General features: G+C 43.2%; 1 protein-coding gene across 1 annotated transcript in view; it reads left to right on the top strand.

The window, feature by feature from the left end:
• Nucleotides 1-19,945, top strand: part of LOC138915142 (rho GTPase-activating protein 20-like) — a 110,555-nt gene that overhangs the window by 1,602 nt on the left and 89,008 nt on the right. The window lies entirely within an intron of this gene.

The following is a 19,945-nucleotide window of genomic DNA, read 5'->3' as shown; positions in this document are numbered from 1 at the left end:
GTTTGATGTAGTCCCATGTGTTTATTTTTCCTTTTGTTACTCTTGCCTAAGGGTGCATGATATTCAAAAAGATACTAAAGCTGACATTTAAGAGTATATTGCTTGTGTTTTCTTCTAGGACTTTTATGATTTCAGATCTTACATTCAAGTCTTTAATCCATTTTGAGTTAATTTTTGTGTATGTTGTAAGATAATGGTCTACTTTCATTCTTTTCCATGTGACTGTCCAATTTTCACAGCACCATTTTTTGAAGACTTTCCTTTCTCTCTTGTATGTTCTTGGTTCCTTTGTCGAAAATTAGCTGCCCATGGATGCGTGGTTTATTTCTGGGCTCTCAATTCTGTTCCATTGATCTGAGTGTCTGTTTTTCTGCCACTACCAAGCTGTTTTGATTACTGTAGCTTTGTAGTCTATTTTGAATTCAGGAAGTGTGATACCTCCAGCTTTGTTCTTTTCTCTCAGGATTCCTTTGGCTATTCAGAGTTTTGTGTTGTTCCGTATAAATTTTAGGATTCATCATTGTATTTCCATGAAAAATGTTGTTGAGATTCTCATTCACAGTGCATTGATTCTGCAGATTGCTTTATGTAATAAAGACATTTGAACTATGTTTATTCTTCCAGTACATGTGCGTGGAATAGCTTTCCATTTCTTTATGTTTTCTTCAATTTCTGTCAATAGTGTCATATTTTTCAGTGTATGGGTCTTTGACCTCCTTGGTTAAATTTATTCGTAGGTATTTTATTCACTTTTTTGAGACTGTAAATGGATTTTTATTTTTGATTTCTCTCTCTGCTAGTTCCTTGTTAGTGTATAGAAATATAACTGATTTTCATATGTTGATTTTGTACCCTGAAACTTTACTGTATTCATTAATTATTTCTAGTAGTTTTTGGTTAATTCTTTAGGGTTTTCTACATAGAAAATCCTGCCATCCAAAAATAGTGACAGTTTAACTTCTTCCTTTCCAATTCAGATCCTTTTTATTTCTTTTTATTGCCTAAATTCTCTGGCTAGGACTTCTAATACTATGTGGAATATAATGGTGAGAGTGTACATCCTTGTCTCATTCCTGTCTTTAGAGGAATAGCTTTCACTTTTTCACCATTGAGTGTGATGTTGGCTGAGGGTTTGTGGTATATGGCCTTTTTTACATTCAGGTACTTTCCTTCTATTCCTACTTTATTGAGAGTCATTATCATAATTGGATATTGGATCTTGACAAGTGCTTTCTCTGCATCTATTGAGATGTTCATGAGTTTTTTATTCTTCATTTTGTTAGTGTGGTGTCTCACATTGATTGTTTTGTGGATGATGTTGAACCATCCCTGCATCCCTGGAATAAATCCCAGTTCATCATGGTGTACGATTCTTTTAATGTATTGTTGTATTTGATTTGCTAATATTTTGTTAGGGATTTTTGCGTCTGTGTTCATCAGCAATATCAGTCTGTAACTTTCCTTTTTCGCATTGTCCTTATCTGGCTTTAGTTTTAGGGTAATGTTGGCCTCATAAACTGAGTTAGGGAGTGTCCCATCCTCTTCAACTTTTTGGAAGAATTTCATAAGGATAAATATTAAGTCTTTGAAAGTTTGGTAGAATTCACCAGAGAAGCCATTTGATCCTGGACTTTTGTTTTCTGGGAGGTGTGTATTACTGTTTTGGCTTTCTTACTAGTGACTGATCTATTCAGGCTCTTTATTTCTTCTTGATTCAGCTGCAGGAGGTTATATGATTCTAAGAATTTATCTTATTCTTCTGGGTTATTCAATATATTGGCATATGGCTTTTCTTAGTATTTTCAAATAATCTTTTCTATTTCTGTAGTATCTGTTGTAATTTCTCTTCTTTCGTTTCTCATTTTATTTGAACATTCTTTTTTTATTTGTGAGTCTTGCTAAGGGTTTGTCAATTTTGTTTTTCTTTTTGAAGAAGCAGCTCTTATTTTCGTGGATCCTTTCTTTTCTTTTTTTAGTCTATATTTAATTTATGTCTGATCTGATTTTTATTATTCCCTTCCTTCTGCTGACTTTGGGCTTATTTGTCTTTTTTCTCCTACTTCTTTTAGGTAGAGTTAGATTATTTATTTGAGATTTTTCCTGTTTTTTCTCCATACTGCTTTTACTGCATCCTGTAAGTTTTGGTATGTTGTGTTTTCAATTTCATTTGTCTCCGGGTGTTGTTTTGATTTCTCCTTTGATTTCTTCATTGATCCAATAGTTGTTCAGTAGCATGTAGTTTAGTCTCCATGTATTTGTGAGTTTTCTAGTTTTCTTCTCCTAGTTGATTTCTAATTTCACAGCACTGTGGTCAGAAAAGATGCTTGATATGATTTCAGTCTTCTTAAATTTATTGATGCTTATTTTTTTTTCCAACATATGGTCTATCTTTGAGAATGTTCCATGTGCACTTGAGAAGAATGTTTAGAATATCTATGCTGGTACTTTACAGTAGAATATTATATATAGAGAGAGGGAAAGTCCATCTGGTCTAGTGTTTGCTTTAATGCCAATGTTTCCTTGTTGACTTTCTGTCTGGATGATCTATCCATTATTGTATGTAGGGTGTTAAAGTTCCCTACTATTATTCTGTTGCTGTCAATTTCTCTCTTTACTTCTGCTAATAGTTCCTTTATATCGTTTGGTGCTCCTATGTTTGATGCATACATATGAATATGTCATGTCTTCTGGGTGGAATGTCCCTTTTATCATTATCGAATGCTCACCTTTGTCTCTTGCTATCTTTTTTGGCTTGAAGTCTATTTCGTCTAATATAAGTGTGGTGACACCTACTGTCTTTCAGTTGCTATTTGCTTGGAGTATTATCTTCCATCCATTCATTCTGAGCCTTTGTGTGTCTTTAGACCTGACTTAGCTCTCTTGGAGGCAGCATATTATTGGGTCTTGTCTTTTAATCTATCCAGCCACTCTGTGTCTTTTGATTGATGAATTCAATCTATTTCCATTTAGAGTGATTATTGATATGCGAGGGTTTAATACTGCTATTTTATCTATTGTTATCTGGTTGTTCTATGTTTCCTTGTTTCTTTTTCCTTGTAATTCTGTCTGCAGTTTCAGTCTGCTGGGTTTTTGTGATGTTTTTCTCATTTTCCTTTTTATTTATGATTTATGACTCTGCTCTGATTTTCCAGTTTTGTGGTTAACATAAGGTTTGTATAAAAGATCTCCTAGATGAGAGGTCCTTTTTCTCCTGATAGCACTTTATCTCCATTAGCCTATGAAGATACTATCCTTTTCTTCATCCTGTTCTATGTTTTTATTGTCACAAATTATCCTTTATGTGTGGTGAGTTTGTTATATTAAAGTGGTTATAGTTATTTTTGATGTGTTTTTTTCCCATTTAGCCTTTATGGTATAACTGTTTACTTAGTATGATATAGAGTTGCAATTTTCTGATTCTGTCTGTGTCTTTATCACCAAGCTGAAATCTTGTCAACCTTTTCCTTTTAGTTTCAGGTACGATGCTCCTTTGAACTTTTCTTGTAAGGGAGGTCTACTGGTGATAAACTCTCTCAGATTTGTTTGTGAAAGCCTTTGTTTCTCCTTTATATCTGAAGGAGAACTTTGCTGGATAGAGTATTTTTGGCTGATAGTGTTTGTCTTTCAATATTTTGAATATATCATTCCGCTCTCTCCTAGCCTGTAGAGTTTCTGCTGAAGAATTTGTTGATAGCTTCATGGGGGTTCCCTTTGTAAATTATTTTCATCTCTCTGGCCACCCTCAATATGCTTTCCCATCATTGACTTTTGACAGTTTTAATGTTACATGCCTTGGAGAGGTCTTTTTGCATTGAGATAATTAGGAGTTCTATTTCTTTCATGTACTGGTATATCCAGTTCTTTCCTCAGGATTGGGAAATTCTCAGCTATTGTTTCTTTGACTAAGCTCTCTGCTCCTTTCTCATTCTCTTCTCCTTCTGGGATACCTGTTATACTTATGTTGCTTTTCCTAATTGACTCATATATTCCTCATAGAATTTCTTTATTTTTTAAAAAATGTTAGTTCTCTCTCCTCTTCTACTTGAATCATTTCTACATCTCTATCTTTGAGTTTGCTACTTCTCTCTTTGATATGGGCTGCTGTATTTCCAGTGCTTTCTACTTTATTTTTCATCTCATTTATCGTGTTCTTCTCCTGAATTTCTGTTTGTTTGTTTCTTGAAAGTTTGAGTCTCTTTGATGATGTACTCCTTCTCTTCATTAATTTTATTTCTGAGCTCATTGAATTGTCTGAGTTTTCTTGTAGCTCATTGAGTGTCTTCATGACAGCTATTTGAGTTCCCTGTCAGTCAGATGGCAGTCATCCATGACTTCCAGTTTGATTTCTAGAGACTTCTCATTTCCTTTTTGTTCTGCCTTGTTACTGTAGTTCTTCATGGTGCTTGATGAGTTGATCCTCTGCCAGTGCATTTGTGGCAGTAAACACCTTTCTTATTTGGGTAAGACTTTGGGTACTTTGATTCTAGGCTGCTTCTGCATGTTTTTGAGAGCCTGCACATTTCACCATCCACTGCCACTGCAGAGACATTGTCAGTACCGTCCCTGTGCTGCTTGTGATTCCAAGGTTGTTGGTGCCTTGATGTTTATGATGTTCCTGCATTCTCAGGTGTCACCATCAGGGTGACAGCCTGCAAACACTTCCTCTGCATTTGGAGTCTCCTGAGTGTCATATTTTCCCACTGGCTCTCCATGGGCTTGGGTGAGGCTGCCCTGTGCTTCACTTGTGCTGCTGCTCCCAGGTTTTATGGCAGCATTGCTGCCAGGAGCAGTAGGTTCACAGGTGTCACTGTCACTGCTGGGTGACCAGGGTCTTGTAGACATTCCCTGCTGCTGGTAGAGTGTGTGTCAGGAGTGCCACCACTGGGGGCTGGGTCGTGGGTTCTGCTGTGGCTCCTGAAGCCTCAGGTCTCAGGTGCCATTTGCCACTGCTGGAGAAAGGGCAAGGGCTAAGACATGAGTACCGTTGCTGCTCCTGCAGCATTTGGATGAGTTTGACTATTTTAGAAATCTCGTATAACTGGAACCGTGCCGTATTACAGTATTTGTCCTTCTGTGTCTGGCTTATTTCACTTAGCATAATTCCCCTTGAGGTTCATTCATGTTGTAGTATATGGCAGGATTTCCTTTTTGTTTTTTTGGTTCCTCACTGAATTATATTCCATTGCATGTATATATTATTTTTTCCTTACTGTTTCATTTGTCAGAGGACATTTACATTGTTTCTACCTCATGAATATTGTGCGTAATGCTGCAATGAACACAGGAGTGAAATTTTCTCTTTGTGATCCTGATTTCAATTTTTTAGATAAGTACCCAGAAGTGGGAGAGCGGCATCATATAGTAGTTGTACTTTTGGTTTTTGAGGAAACCCTGTACTATTTTCCACAGTGGCTGCATCACTTTACATCAAACATTTACCCATTTTTCAATCAGGTTATTTGACTTTTTCTGTGATGTCATAGGTGTTCTTTTATGTATTTTTTATAATAACCTCATATCAGATATATAGCTTACAAATATTCTTTTCCCATTCTATAAGTTGTCTTTTCACTTGCTGTTTCCTTTGCTGTGTATATTTTCAGATAATTGTGACCTCCCTTTTCTAATTTTTGTTTTTGTGTCCTGTGATTTGATGTCATGCCCAAGAAATCATTGCCAACACCAATGTCATTATCCTTTTATTCTGTTTTCTTCTAACACTTTTACAGTCTCCACTATTATGTTTAATTCTAATCCACTTGGAAATCATTTCTGTGTTTGGTGTTAGATCAGACTCCTCAGTTTTATTCTTTTGAATATGCATATTCAGTTTTCTGCAAACCTTTTTTGGAGAGCTATCGTTTCTCCATTGTGTATTCTTGGCAACCTTGTTGAAGATCAGTTGACCATCTATGTGTGACTTTATTTCTGGGCTCTCTATTCTGTTTCATTTGTATAGATGTCTGTCTTTCTTCCAGTGTAATACTTCATTGACTATTGTAGCTTTGCAATATGTTTTGAAATCAGGAATTATGAGACCTCCAGCTTTGTTCTTTCTCAACATTGTTTTTTTCTGTTTGAGGTATTTCGTGGTTCCATGTAAAGTTTAGGGTCAAATATTTTTCTTTCTGTATCAGATAGCATTTGGATTTTGAAAGTAATTGCACTGAGTCTATATAACACCTTAGGTAGTATAGATGTTGTACCAATACTAATTTTTCCAATGGACATTGGATATCTTTCTGTTGATTTGTGTCTTTTTCAATTTATTTCATCAATGTTCTTTAGTTGTCACTGTGCAGATGTTTCAGTTCCTTGGTTAATTTTATTTCTAAGCGTTTTATTCATTTTGATGTCATTGTAAATGGGATTGTTTTCCAAATTTCTTCTGCAGGTAGTGTGTTGTTAGTGTGTGGAAGCACAACTGACTTTTGTATTTTGTTTTTGTATTCTGAAAATGTTCTAAATTTGTTTGTTTATTCTAACAGGTTTTGTGGAGTCTTTAGAGTTGTCTATATATAATATCCTATCATCTGCAGAGACAGTTTTAACTGTTCCTTTCCGATTTGGATGTCTTTTATTTCTTCTTCTTGCCTAATTGCTCTAGCCAGGACTTCCAGTGGTATAGTCAGTAGAAGTGGTGAGAGTGGGCATCCTTGTGTTCTTTCTGATCTTAGAGGAAAAACTTTCAGCTTTTCATCATCTGGTACAATGTTAGCTGTGATTCTGCCATATATGACCTTTATTATCTTGAGGTAGGGCCCTTCTATTTTGAGTTGGTTGAATTTTTTGGTCTTGTTTTTATCATGAAAGAGTGTTGAAACTTGTTGAATGCTTCTTATACATCAATTGAGAGGATCATGTGTTTTTTGTCCTTCATACTGTTAATGTACTACATTACACTGATTGATTTTCATATGTTAAACCATCCTTGCATTCTAGCAAATATCTTACTTGTTCATAATGTATAAATTTTTTAAGGTACAGTTGAATTTGGTTTGCTGGTATGTTTTTTTGGGGGGAGGTTGGACTTTTGTGTAAATATTTATTAAGGATATTTTTGTGTTGTTTTGTTTATTGGTTTGTGTTTTCTTTATCTATATCTTATTTCATTGAAGATGGTATTTAAGGTGCTGGCTTTGGCCATTTTGGTGAGTTACTCGGTTTTCCTGTGTTTATTTCATGTGTACATGTTATTGTACTTTGATTTTTCTCCTGTTATCCTGTCTCATGTCAACTTAATTCTTAGACTAACCAGAAGGACGTAGAGGGTAGAGGAATTGTCATCCTCCCCTACAGTGGGAACCCTGCCTGTCACTCTTCCCCAGGAAATACAGCACCTGATTCTTGGCTCCAGCTCCTCTGTGAGTTGAATTCAGTTATTTTGGGCTGGGTGTGTTCTCACTGTTTATATTCTCTGGAGGAGAGTGTTCAAGATTGGAATTAGGAAATTGTACATTTTTCTAAATGGATACACAATTTAACACAACCAATTTGAATGAAGTTTCAAAAATATAAACTGAGGAATAAAAGAAAATTATAAGACGCATTTATAACTCTGCATAATGTATTGGAGAAGGGGACATGAAAAGTAGTGTCAAATATTCTGAGAAGAGTTAGACAGCCCATTTGTTGTCACCACATTCACAGAATCCTTGTGAACATACTTCTAGAGCAGCAGTGCTGGTTTCCCATCTTGGAGGACTCTTGGTATAAAGCTAAGAACTGTTCACCTGCCATCAAATCTGACCTCAGCACTGACAGAGTGACAAAATGGAGGACAAGGTGTCCATCAGCGCAGAACCACTGAGATGGGTCATCATAGGATTTTCAGAGTGAACGTATGCCCCACACTGTGGCGCCCACCTGGTGTTCTCTATATAAGTGTGTTTTTATATCTTGTAGTGCATCATTGAAGAGTAAATAGTTTGTTTGAAAAATTGAATAGAGTGTCACAATAATTGTTCTCTGTTTCTGGAAACGAGCTATATGTAGGAAATAGACCTGCACCTCAACTATAGTGGAGAGTGAAAATTTCAGAGTGAGAGGCCTAAAAGCTGACTTGATGGAAATAAATACAGTACATTTTTTTTTATTTGAAATACCAACCCACCCATTTCTACCATTTCTGAGATGTCACCTGACATTTCTAGGACAAAGAACATAAAATTTGTTCCTATTTAAATGAAAAGTAGCAAATGGTATACATTTTCAGTATTAATATGAATAATTGCTGGGGCTGGCCCAGTGGCACAGCATTTAAGTTCATGCACTCCGCTTCAGTGTCCCAGGGTTTGCTGTTTCGGATCCCAGGCACGGACCTACGCATCACTTGTCAAGCCGTGCTATGGCAGGCCTTCTACATATAAAGTAGAGGAAGATGGGCACGGATGTTAGCTCAGGGCCAATCTTCCTCTGCAAAAAGAGGAGGATTGGCGGCAGATGTTAGCTCAGGGATAATCTTCCTCAAAAAGAAAAAGATGAATAATTTCTGAGGCTCTAATATATAGCATGGTGACTATAGTTAATAATACATTGTTGAACACTTTAAACTTGTTAAGAGAGTAGATCTTAAGTATTCTCACCAAATACAAAAAGGTGATGGATGTGTTAATTAACTTATTGTGGTAATCATTTGAAAATGTGTGTGTATATATGTATTAAATCACATTTCACACCTTAAATATAATACAATATTTACTTGTTAATTATACCTCCACACATTTGGAAATAGAATCATTGGAAATTCCATTTGAAAAGCCATATTTATCTGAGTTATCAAATTATGTAAATTCTTCTCTAGTCATCTCTATATATTACCTACTTTTTCTCTCTATGCAACGGAGACTGTGTATTTAGTGAACTTCCTATCTCTATGAATTCACTGAGAAATTTGTGTTCATTGTCACTGTGAAAGGCTAAATTATTCACTGAGAAATTAGTAAAGAAATATCACAATATTTTCACTAGTACAGTTCTGTTAGAGTGAACAGGTTGGGTAAAAAATTACATAATTATTTTGTAAGTGGAGTATTTTAGTTACAAAAAAGAGTAAGATTAAAGCTGTGTTCTAGTTAATAAATTGATGCTCAATCACACACGTTTATTATTTTTTCACGAAAACTATACATAGAAAGAGAAGTGATGATACACAAAATACACAGAACAGGTAAAAATTTTAGGAAAAAAGTGAGAGAGTAGCCAAGTTTAAAGCAAAGTTGGTCTCTTTCATGGTATGAAATTCTTCAGTACGAATGCCCATCATGGCTGATTCATGACACATTTCTACCTATATTTGTGTGTGTGTGTGTGTGTGTGTGTGTGTTTGGAAGGGAGAGAGAAAGAAATAAAAGGAAAAGAGTAGGCAAAATACACCTTTCTGAATGTTTCCTTAAGAAGGTGCCTGGTGGGGATAAATAGAGGCAGCTGTGCAGGTCCCCCGGACCTCTAGCATGACCCCTGCTCAAAATAGCCCATCACCTCAGCTCCATCCGCTCTAATGTGTGCTCATTGTCATCTTCTGATGTGAGGGTCCCTGTGGGCAAGAGGATGGTGTGAAACTTCCCTTCTCCTGTCACTCAGCCATGGCTCAGTCACTCAAAGTCTGCTTTCCTTGTCTCCTGGGGTCTCAACCCTTAAGCCCCCTTCACTCCTCAGTCTCTCCCTCCTACAAGGGTCTCAGTTTCACCCTGGGGACGCTGCCCTCTTCGTGGAGCCCTATCCCCTTAGGTCCCAGGGCTGCAGCCCCAGCGTCATCCTGGACAGCTGTGCTGAGAGGTGGGTCCCAGAGCAGCCGACCTCTGTCTTTCTGAGGATGAAGAACAGCCTCTTCTCAATACCTCCCTGCCTTGTTCCTGTTGATGGACCCCCATCCCCACCAGGGGGGACATGAGAGGCATGAAGGGGGAGGGTCCAGGGGCCTGCACCTGCCTCAGTGGAAAGTGGGGTCAGAGAGAGGGGGAGTGCCTCCACCTTCCCAAACAGTGAGACGTGGCTGGTCTCAGGGCCTTTGTCCTTCTGCTGTGAGAAAGCAGCACAAATTGTCCCTCTGGGGCCAGTTCTCAGGGCCCTGCGCTCCACTGTGTAACAACTGAAGGGGCATCAGTGAGCCCACCATGTGAGGAGGCCTCTCTATGAAACTGAGGGGTCAGTATGGGGAGGAGGTTGCAGCCCAGTGAAGGCCTGGGTGAGGGTCCCACCCCTTTGTGAGGAGGGGACTGTGGAGAAGGCAATGCTTAGGGAGGCCCTGCCCTCCTGCAGTTGGGATGCTGACAGTGTATTCTGACATGGTGCAAAGCGCACCATGGCCAGCAGGGGGAGCGGTGGGCGTGTGTCTGAACCACATGTGATGAGAGAGAGCTGTGACCCAAGCACCTGGCTGCTTAGCTGGTGCCCTCTGCTCAGTGACCCCTGCGCCCCAGAAGATCCTTCCTCCCAAGGTCCCAGAAGAGCCCATATCATAAGTTACCAGTTCCATGTCATCCAATGATAAACTCCAAGGCAAAGGGGATTGAATCTTGGTTCACAGACAGGCTGGGAGAGGTGAGGGGAGGAGAAGGGGAAACAATTTGGATGAAGGGCTCTTGCTTCCATCAGAGTGAGGGAAGGGATGAGGGATAGATAATTGGGCAGCCCTGTGTCATCTGGGGGAGGGAGAGAGAGCTCTGGGGCATCTCCGTCATGGTCCAGACCCCTCTCCTCACCCTCCTCACTCACTCACAGGTGACTGGACTCTGGGGTCAGGTCGGGTCCCTAGGAGGATACAGGGACGTTTCCTTCCCCTTGGTGTCCAGCCTGGGGTGTGGGAAGGGCCCTGACTCTCCACCTCTGTGACTCTGTGTCCCTCATTTCAGGGTCCTGGGCACGGTCTTTGCTGACCCAGCCATCCTTGGTGTCAGGGACCCTGGACCAGGAGGTCACCATCTCCTGCTCCGGGAACAGTAACATTGGATCCCATAGTGTGTGTTGGTTCCAGCTGTCAGTGGTGCTGCACCAAAACTCTGACTCTTGGAAGTACCAGGCCCTGAGATTCCAGATGATTCTCTGTCTCCAAGTCAGGCAACGTGGTCTCTTTGACCATCTGTGGGCTCCAGCCTGAGGACGAGGTGATTGTTACTGTCACACATATGACAGAGACCTCAGTGTACTCAGTGCTGTGTGCCCACGAGGAAGTGAGACATAAACCACCCCCCTGGGGCCCCTGATCACACCTTCACTCCTCTGTGATTGACGTCACCTCTGTCACCAACATCTGAGGGTCTGAGCCCCCTACATGGGTCTGTCAATCTGAGCATGTCCGTTCCTCTGATCCCCTGTAGACTGAGCCATTCCCATCGATGCACCCTCTGCCTGCTCATGTCCACACAGGCAGGAGCTCCTTTTCCAGGGCACCCGGTCTCTCCAGAGAGACAGTGATGGGGACAGAGGGAGGCTGACTCCAGTCATGTCAGAAACAAGAAGGACCTAGAGACTGCGCTGGAGCCGACACGGATCTCACACGATCCCAAGCTCCTGGTGATGACAGTGTTAGGAAAATAAGTGTATTAAATTGTTGGGGTCTAATTCTCATGAAAAACTGAAAGAGAAAATATTCTCCATTTTTGGACTTATAATCGATGATCTAATAAAATTCTGTGCATACTCTGCTGATGCAGCTGAAAGGCAAGCTGCTGTGGCCTCTTTGTAGTGACGGGGACATCCCTCAACCCACACCCCCGGTGTCTAGAATCCCAGCTGCCCAGGTCCCTCTCTGACACCAGGAGCAGCTTCATGAAGAGCATCGGGACAACAGTCCTCCTCTAACCGGAGGGCCCAGGTGTGTCAGAGAGGCCGGGTGGGGTGGGGTCTGAGGGCATGTGGGACAGTGTGGGACAATCCCGAGATGGCCCCTCCCAGTTGGGAAGCCACCCAGGGCTCCAGGGGTTCAGCCATCAGTGTGCTCACTGGGCTGTGCTGACCTCCAGGACCCAGGGTCATCAAGAGCCAGGGCCTCCACCCCCTGGGTCAGCTCATCCCTCCTCTACCTCCATCTCCCTGTGAGGACCAGGGCAGGGAGGCCAGGGGCAGACAGAGAGCAAGGGCTGATTTGAGTGTATCCACTCCACCCCCGATGAAAGTTTCAGGAGATTCAGAGAGACTTAGGGCAGCTCCGTCTCCACAACACAGCTCTAGGGCTCAGAGTCTGGGTCTCTCCCGTGCCCTGGGCTCCTCTCCTCCTCACCTCCTCACTCCCCACACAGGTGAGAGTGACTTACCCTCGGGATGGAGATCCACTCCCAGCTCTGCCCCCCACGCCCCCACCCTCCTTCACAGTGAGCTGGGATCCTGCCCTCACACTCCTCTCTGTGCCCTACAGTGTCTGTGGCCCAGGCAGGGCTGACTCAGCCGCCCTCAGTGACCAAGTCCCCAGGACAGACTGCCACACTCACCTGCACTGGAAAGAGCAAAAATGTCAGCCATGAGGGGGCAGCGTGGCTGCAGCAGCAACCCCAAGGCCATGTTCCCACACTCCTGACCAGCAGGAATAACATCTGGGCCTCTGGGGTCTCCAAGAGATTCTCTGGCTCCAGGTGAGGCAGTGTGGCCCCCTGAGCATCTCTGGGCTCCAGCCTGGAACGAGGCTGATTATTACTGCTCTGTGTGGGACAGCAGCCTCAGTGCGCACACGGGGCCCCAGGCCAGTGGGGAAGGAGACGCAAACCCTGAGCTCCCCAGGCTCACCCAGCGCATGGGGACCTCCCAGAGCAGCATTCACTGCCAAGGAAAGGACAGGGACTGGGTTCCAGCTGACAATTGTGTGGCCTATTCAGGAGTATTAAAAATAATACAATAAGTGAAAATTTCTTCATTTGCATGATTAACAAATGTATAGGCAACATCATTGTGAATGCATTTGTGGCTATATGAAGATGCACGTTCATACACCTTAAAAATGTATAATAAAGGATTTCAAGGTTTAAGTAAGAGAATATTAATTTTTCGAGATTTTTCTTTTCTATTCCATTTGGAGGTGCTGGGTTCACCTGCTTAGAGGGTCTATCTCTCCGAACTCAAGAGGCCATCCACCAGCGTCACCAGCAACCAGCTTCCCCTCTTTTCCGGACCTCGGTACATGACCTGACCTCTGATTCGAAGGCTCTTCCAGTCTTTCCCAGGGTGATCACTTGACTCATCCCACAGATCCCAGCTTACATATCACAGCTTCGTCCAGGCTCCTTTGTCCCAATATCCCAGGGCACACCCCACATGCACACAGAGCCATGTGCACAACCCACAAGAAAACACAGAGCCATGTGCACAACCCACATGCACACAGGGCCGTGTCAGCATAGGTGTGTTCCTGTTGCACCCTTTCACTGTCCTCTCACACACCGAGGTCAGTGTCTGCCACAGCAGGCAAGGTTGGAGCTCTAGGGTGGAATGGACAGAGACTGACAGTTTGAAAATAATTATAGTTTTTCATGAAAATAGAAGTGCAGGTGTGAGAGCATCACTGTCCCCATGTAATCCTAGAAGGCCTTTCTCATTCCACTCTCTTGGGAGTAAAGTTGGGGAAGACTGCTGTAAAATCGAACACTCTGCGTGGTGTGCTTAGGGATGTCACAGCAGCTGTGGGATGGGCAGTCACCAGCAGGGGCAGCAATGGAGTGTCCTCAGACTTAGGAGAGGCAGGTGTTGGGTCAGACAGATGTTCAACCACTCATTGGGCTCCAGGGCAGTTGGGCAACCTGTGTCCTCACTGATGTGGGACTTGCCTTCACCCATGAGGCTTCCCATGACCCTGTGAGCTCCTGGTTTTGGCTTCCTAATTGATGGCTTCAAATGTAGGTCATCGCCTCCTTTTTCCTCAGGGAGTCTTGAACAAGGTGGGGCTGACAGACCATTAGGAGCCCAAATGCACTTCCACGGAGGAAGTGGGCTCCTGGGAAGACTGTGCAGAAGACAAGACACAGCTTGTGGGCGGAGTCCACACAGTGGACCCTCAGGAGACAGAGCTCAGTGGTGCCTCAACCAAATCCGGAAGTCTTGTTCTTCCAGCTTCTGGTAGGGGACCTTTACAAGATCTTAGGCACAGCACCTGCCTTCTCCTTGGTTCCACATGGAGCAGGTGCTGTGACACCAGACTCACAACGCCTGTCTCAGTGTGTTGGTCACTTGGGCAGAAACTTTCTGCCCTGGAAGTCTGCATGTGGCTTATTCTGGCTCTGAGACAGAAGCCCCATAAGTGTGATGACTGATGTTACTTGGGATGCAGTGTGAGTGGGATGCAGATGATTACCCCAGACCTCAGGTGACTGCCTAATATCTTACAAGATGCTCTTCACTGCTGGGCAGGTGGACCAAGACCTCCCCTTTGCTCCCCCTGTTCCACTCACATGCCTCTGTCACTATCTGTTACCAGTACTAGTGAGTGTTAGTGACTAGTCACTCACTGGGGTGATCTCTGCTGTCACTTCTGCACCGGGACCAGAGTATCTAAGGCCACAACGTTCATTTGGATCATTAAGAATGTCTACTTCTTTGTTCCCATGAATTCTATGTCCAAACCATTGCTATCATTACTTTAATTGGATTTTCTCATGCTTGCAGAATACTGTGGAATATTAATGGAGGTACATGGGCAAAGGGAATCACCTTTGCCTATTGCTGATCTTTTTGGAAATGCTGCCCTTTACCACTCCATTGACTAAGATGCTGCCACTAGGATTTCATTATACGTGTGTGAGAGAGTGTGTCTGGCCGTATTATAAATGTTTCTGTTTGTGGCTTTTAGTTTTATGTGGCTTTTATTAGGAATTGATGCTAAATTTGGTCAAAATCCCTCCCAGTATCATTTGAGACCGTATGATCATATCTATATATATATATTTATATTGTGTGTTATATTAAAATATTTCTTACTATTGCATACAACTTGCATCATTGGAATCAATGCCACTTGGTAATAATTCATCAATTCATTAATCTAGTATTGAGATCTCTTCCTTAATATTCTATTTAGAACATTTGCGTAATATCTAATGTTCGTTTGCCATTTTTATTTTTCTGTAATTTAACTGTAACATGCATTATAACTGATATAACTGATCTCTAAAAGAACTGGTAAGTTTTCCATCCTTTTAAGTGTTATTTAAAAATAGAGCAAGTAGATTGGAACCTTCTGGTCTCTGATGTTTTTAGAGCTTCCATGTGAGAATATCTGTCTGTTCAGTCATTCTGTGGAGTGGGTCCATAACATTTTGTATTTCTGTATTAAAATAGGTAAGCTTACTTGTTTTATTTCCAGTAGAGCCAATTTTGATCCTTCCTAGAAAAGCACGTATTTTACCTATTTTTCACAGACATTATCTCTTGCATTTTCGGCATTTTTCATTTTTCCACATATGACCAGCAGGGGGTGATGTGGGACTGCCCTGTGGTCCCTACACAGCGGCTCAGGGAGGATTTTTACTCAAAGCAGGGTGGGTACCAGCAGAATGCATGGTCCCCTTCCCAGCATCTCCTCTACTACCACACGGATTCAGAGAAGCACCAGGCTCAAGGTCCCCAGCTGCTTCTCTGGATCCAAAGATGCCTCGGCCAACGCAAGGATTCTGCTCATCTCTGGGCAGCAGCCAGAGGATGAGGCTGATTATTACTGTGTGATTGTGCACAATAGGGCTTCTCACAGTGACACAGGCAGATGGGAAATTGGGACAAATACCTCAGCCCACTCAGGCTCTTGGAATAGACGCTTCTGCAATTTTACAGTAACTTGTAGATGCAGTAGCTGTGCCTGGAAGTAGTTTCTGGTTCACATCGGCTGTCTTCCCAATTTTCCAGTCAATATACCTGCAATCTCAGGTAAACAAACACCAAAATGAAAACTAAACCAAACAAAATACAAATCTCATGATGACACTGAATCTTTGCCTGGTGACCCATGTGTGATAAAATGAGAGCCTTTGTAGCTGGGCTGTTTGTCTTGAAAGATGGGAAATTAGCCTTTGCTAGATTTCTTCTTGGTGGGAACCCAGGGTCCATCCAGCAGATACACAGTCCTCCACAGCAGGGACTCTGCTCTGTGAGGGGTCAGAGCGGAGACCTTCCCTCCCTCCCAGGCTCTTGTGCTCAGATCTGGCTGAGGCTCACTGTGTTCAAGCACAAAAGATTAAGATGTAAGATGTTGTGAGAAACATCCCAGGAGGAATTCCAGGCACAGAGCTGGCCTGACACACTTGCTGGGTGCCTGGACATACGGTTGTGATGTCAGCAAGAAGGGGAGACTAAAATGGTGAGCCTGCAGCATGGAAGCTGGGTGAAGTATGTCCCACAGTTGTGACTTTCCTACCGCCGATCCCCCTCAGGGCACATGGGACTCCCTCCGGTGTGTGATCTGGAGCCTACAGGTACACACTTGAGTTCTTCTCTCCTCTTGTATCTCAGTGGACCTTTCCAATTAGACAAAGTGTAAGAGAAGGACAGTGGAATATGAGCGAGCAGAAACTCCCCGATATGTGCATGAAGTCAATCCAACCCAGGAAGCTCTTTAGAAGGACCCAAACCGTCTCCTTTAAGGGAATCAACAGAAACATAGGTTACAATGGAAATCAGCATCAAGGATTCCCAGAAAGAGCTCCTAAGTGTGTGTCCTAGGACAGCAGGGGTTCCAGACCAATCTCCAGATCCAGGTCTGTAAAGATAACCTCCTTGACTACTGCAGGCTCCAGCCAGAGGATGAGGCTGATTGTCACTGTCAAACAGCTGCATGCAACCTCGATGCCAATCCTAGTCCGTGGGGAGTGAGATCCACTCCCCAGTCTGACCTAACTCTCCTCTGTCCCTGCCTGGAGGCAACACCAGCCCAGGTTTTGGCTTCTGCTGTCACTTGTGCTACTAAAACCAGAGTGTCTGATGCTTTTTAGTCAGTCCACCTGTATGGATGCAAAAAAAAAACCCCATTTTATTACTGGTTTTCCAATGCAAGCAAATCATTTTGTCACCAGAACCTATACAAGCACCTCCCTGCCTCGTGCATGCATGGAGAAGAGAAGTCAGCCAGTGAGAGCCAGGAGACCCAGGTCCTCCTCTGCTCAGTCCCCTACATGTCCCATGAGCCTGGCCCAGGCTTTGCTGATCATGCCCTGAGTTCTCACACCCATCACCTCCTCACTTTCCCCAGTTTAATCCCACAAATCTTACCGGTTTTACAGCTACAGATTTTTTGTGTGTTTATTTTATTTTGGAGGGGGAGATGTTTGAAAGCATCTCAGGTCATTGGGATCTAGAGCCTATGACCCAACCCTCCTTATCACAGAGAGCCCTGATATTACAAAACAATTTACAGACAGCCGTGTTCATTAATCACATCAGCATATGGAGCAGCTACCAAGTAAACCTGGTCAGGGCCCAGTGTGAGTTGTGTAACACATCTTGGATGCCACTAAGTCAAGGAGGGAGGACGGACCTCAAAAAAGAGAGATGCACATAGTAATGGTTTACTTATCAATCTTCAGACTAAAAACATTGACAAAACGACTAAAATGGGAAAAACTACCATAAATATATCACAGATTCAAAAGAAGAAAGAATAAATCTCCAGAACAGCCATTAAGGGCAAATGAGCCCAGAGTGATCAGCAGGAGGGAGGGCGCCTTTCTCCAACAGCACCGTGTTCCAGTGGCCACTAGAGAAGGCATGACCAGCACTTGTGCAGTGGGGTTGGGGGGTCTAACAGGAATCCCTCACAACAACAACAGCAACAATAACGGTGACAACAACAACAGAAATCAGCCTGTCAGGATATCCCAGACAGATTTCTCACCAGTATGAACCAACAGAGTACACTGTAGAGTCTTAGGCCTTGAACTTGGTTTAAGATGCTCCAGACATATGGCAGAAGCAAAATAAAATGTTGGGTAAACCTGAAATATCTGGCGCCATGAGGACTGTGCGATGCATCCCGTATTTATCCATCCGGAGGTCATTGGTTATCTACAGGCAATTAATGTCTCAGACTCAAATCCCATGAAACGACCTACTTGTTTTGCTCTTCTGGGTAGTGACATCACAATGATCTGTGAGCAAAATCAGGACATCCTCCAGGAGAGTTGAGTGGAGTCAGAGGCACTGGCCCCTGGATCTGAGACCAGCAGAGGTGCTGTTGGACAAGTCCTGAGAGGGCAGTGTTCTGGGAAAAGCAGGCACAGAGAATGCTCTACTGGCTCTTGCAGACTTGGGCATTGAGTTTTCTCATTGAAGTGTGGCTTTTTGATACCTTTGTTTGTTTGGCCTAAAACTAGGTTCTCATACCCAGTCTAGGGAACATGGTGTACAGCTTGTAGCCCCATCTTCTCAGTTTATGCTCCCAAAGCCCATCCTTGGCAGCAACAAGTTATCTGATCATCTCACATTCATCAGATATTCCTCAATGTCAAGGTCAGGCTGCCATGAGGCCAGAGTCCACGATGGGTCAGGGAAAAACCAGAGACACATAGTCTAGCTGTGTTTGATGCAGGGTAGCCGAATGTTCATAGGTACATCCGTCCACGCCATTTAGGAAACACCAACAATTGGCTGGGCTAGATGGGGAATAGGAACCATTAGAGGATTTGACATGGAATATATGAAATCTGATTAAGTTTATGAAGTCCTGATGCTACAAGGAAGATGAGTGGGTAGGTGGTGAGAGTGAAGGCAGAGACCTTTCGGGGGTTGTGGATTTGCTACAAAGATTAGACTGGCATCCTGGATGAAGAGTAGATCAGGAGAGGTGAAGAAAGATCATCAGCTACTGTGCGATTTTTGGAGGCAAGAGGTAAAGAATGGGATGTGGGGAAGAGGTTTGGAGTCTGGTTCTTGGAAAGAGGATGGGACCTGAGTGAGCTGTACCTCCTGGCTGAAGGTTCATGGACAATGATGTGGGGTTGAGGTCCTGAGCTCATCCCAGTGATGGAAATGTTGACAACAACCTTCCTGCTGTGTTCAGTGGTGACACAGGAAAGTTTTCTCTTTAGTTGTCAAGTGTGGAATCTCAATAAGCTTCACTCCTTCTTCTCTGAGATTCACTTGAGATGTTCTCTCTCCATTATCTCTTGTGTCCACAGGCTGATTTATCACATGGATCAAAAATGTCCCTGCAGTCCTAGGTATCGCATCCACACAACAAATCCTGTTGAATGAGAGAGACTTCCCTCCCTGATCCATTGAACAGGAATCCTGGTTGTCATGAGGTCCAGACCAGAGCACTTAGACCATTTCCCCTGATTCCGTCATGGCATCCCAGGAGGGGATTTTCTGATCGGTTTGGGAAATTAAAGGCCTATTTCTGGAGCTGCAGTGGGGGTTTTTCACATGCTCACCACATGGTTAGGAAATTAGGGGTCTAGAGAGGACAAGAAAAGGCAAAATGTTTGCCTAAGTGGTCCCCACCAAGCACATCACTCTGTCCTCCATTGCCATCGTTAGTTCATGTTGATCCTAGCACTGTGGATACTGGGAGCTGAACCGGGGACACAGGCCACAGGTTCCTGTCTCACACAACTCTGCTTCTGGCTCCCAGACCTTTCTAATGGTCTGCAAAGGATCGATCTCAGGTAAAATCACACCCACTTCCATCAGTGAGGCATCAATCTGAAATTCAATATTCTCAGGAGAAGTAGAAAGAAGCAAAAATCCCTCATGAGGACATCCTCTCTCTAGAGGGAGTGAGAGGATGATTAAGGTTCAAGAAACCACAGTAGTAGCTGGTGCCAATCATCACATGCATTCCTCTCCACCATCTACCGTGTCCCTCAGGTGAGGACGAGTCCCAGAGGGTCAGCTCATGAGTCTCTGGATGCATGCTCCATTCCTGGCCCCTTCTACCCCCATCCCCAAGCACATGCTCCACGAGGTCAGTGAGGGGTCATTGCTGAGATTCTCCACCTCATGGGGTCCAGGTGACAGGTGCTCTATCCCAGTCACC

This window comes from Equus caballus, chromosome 30 (assembly GCF_041296265.1).
Source record: "Equus caballus isolate H_3958 breed thoroughbred chromosome 30, TB-T2T, whole genome shotgun sequence".
In the NCBI taxonomy this organism is placed as follows: domain Eukaryota; kingdom Metazoa; phylum Chordata; class Mammalia; order Perissodactyla; family Equidae; genus Equus; species Equus caballus.
Note: the sequence above shows the minus strand (reverse complement) of the source record. Positions and strands in the feature narration are given on the sequence as shown.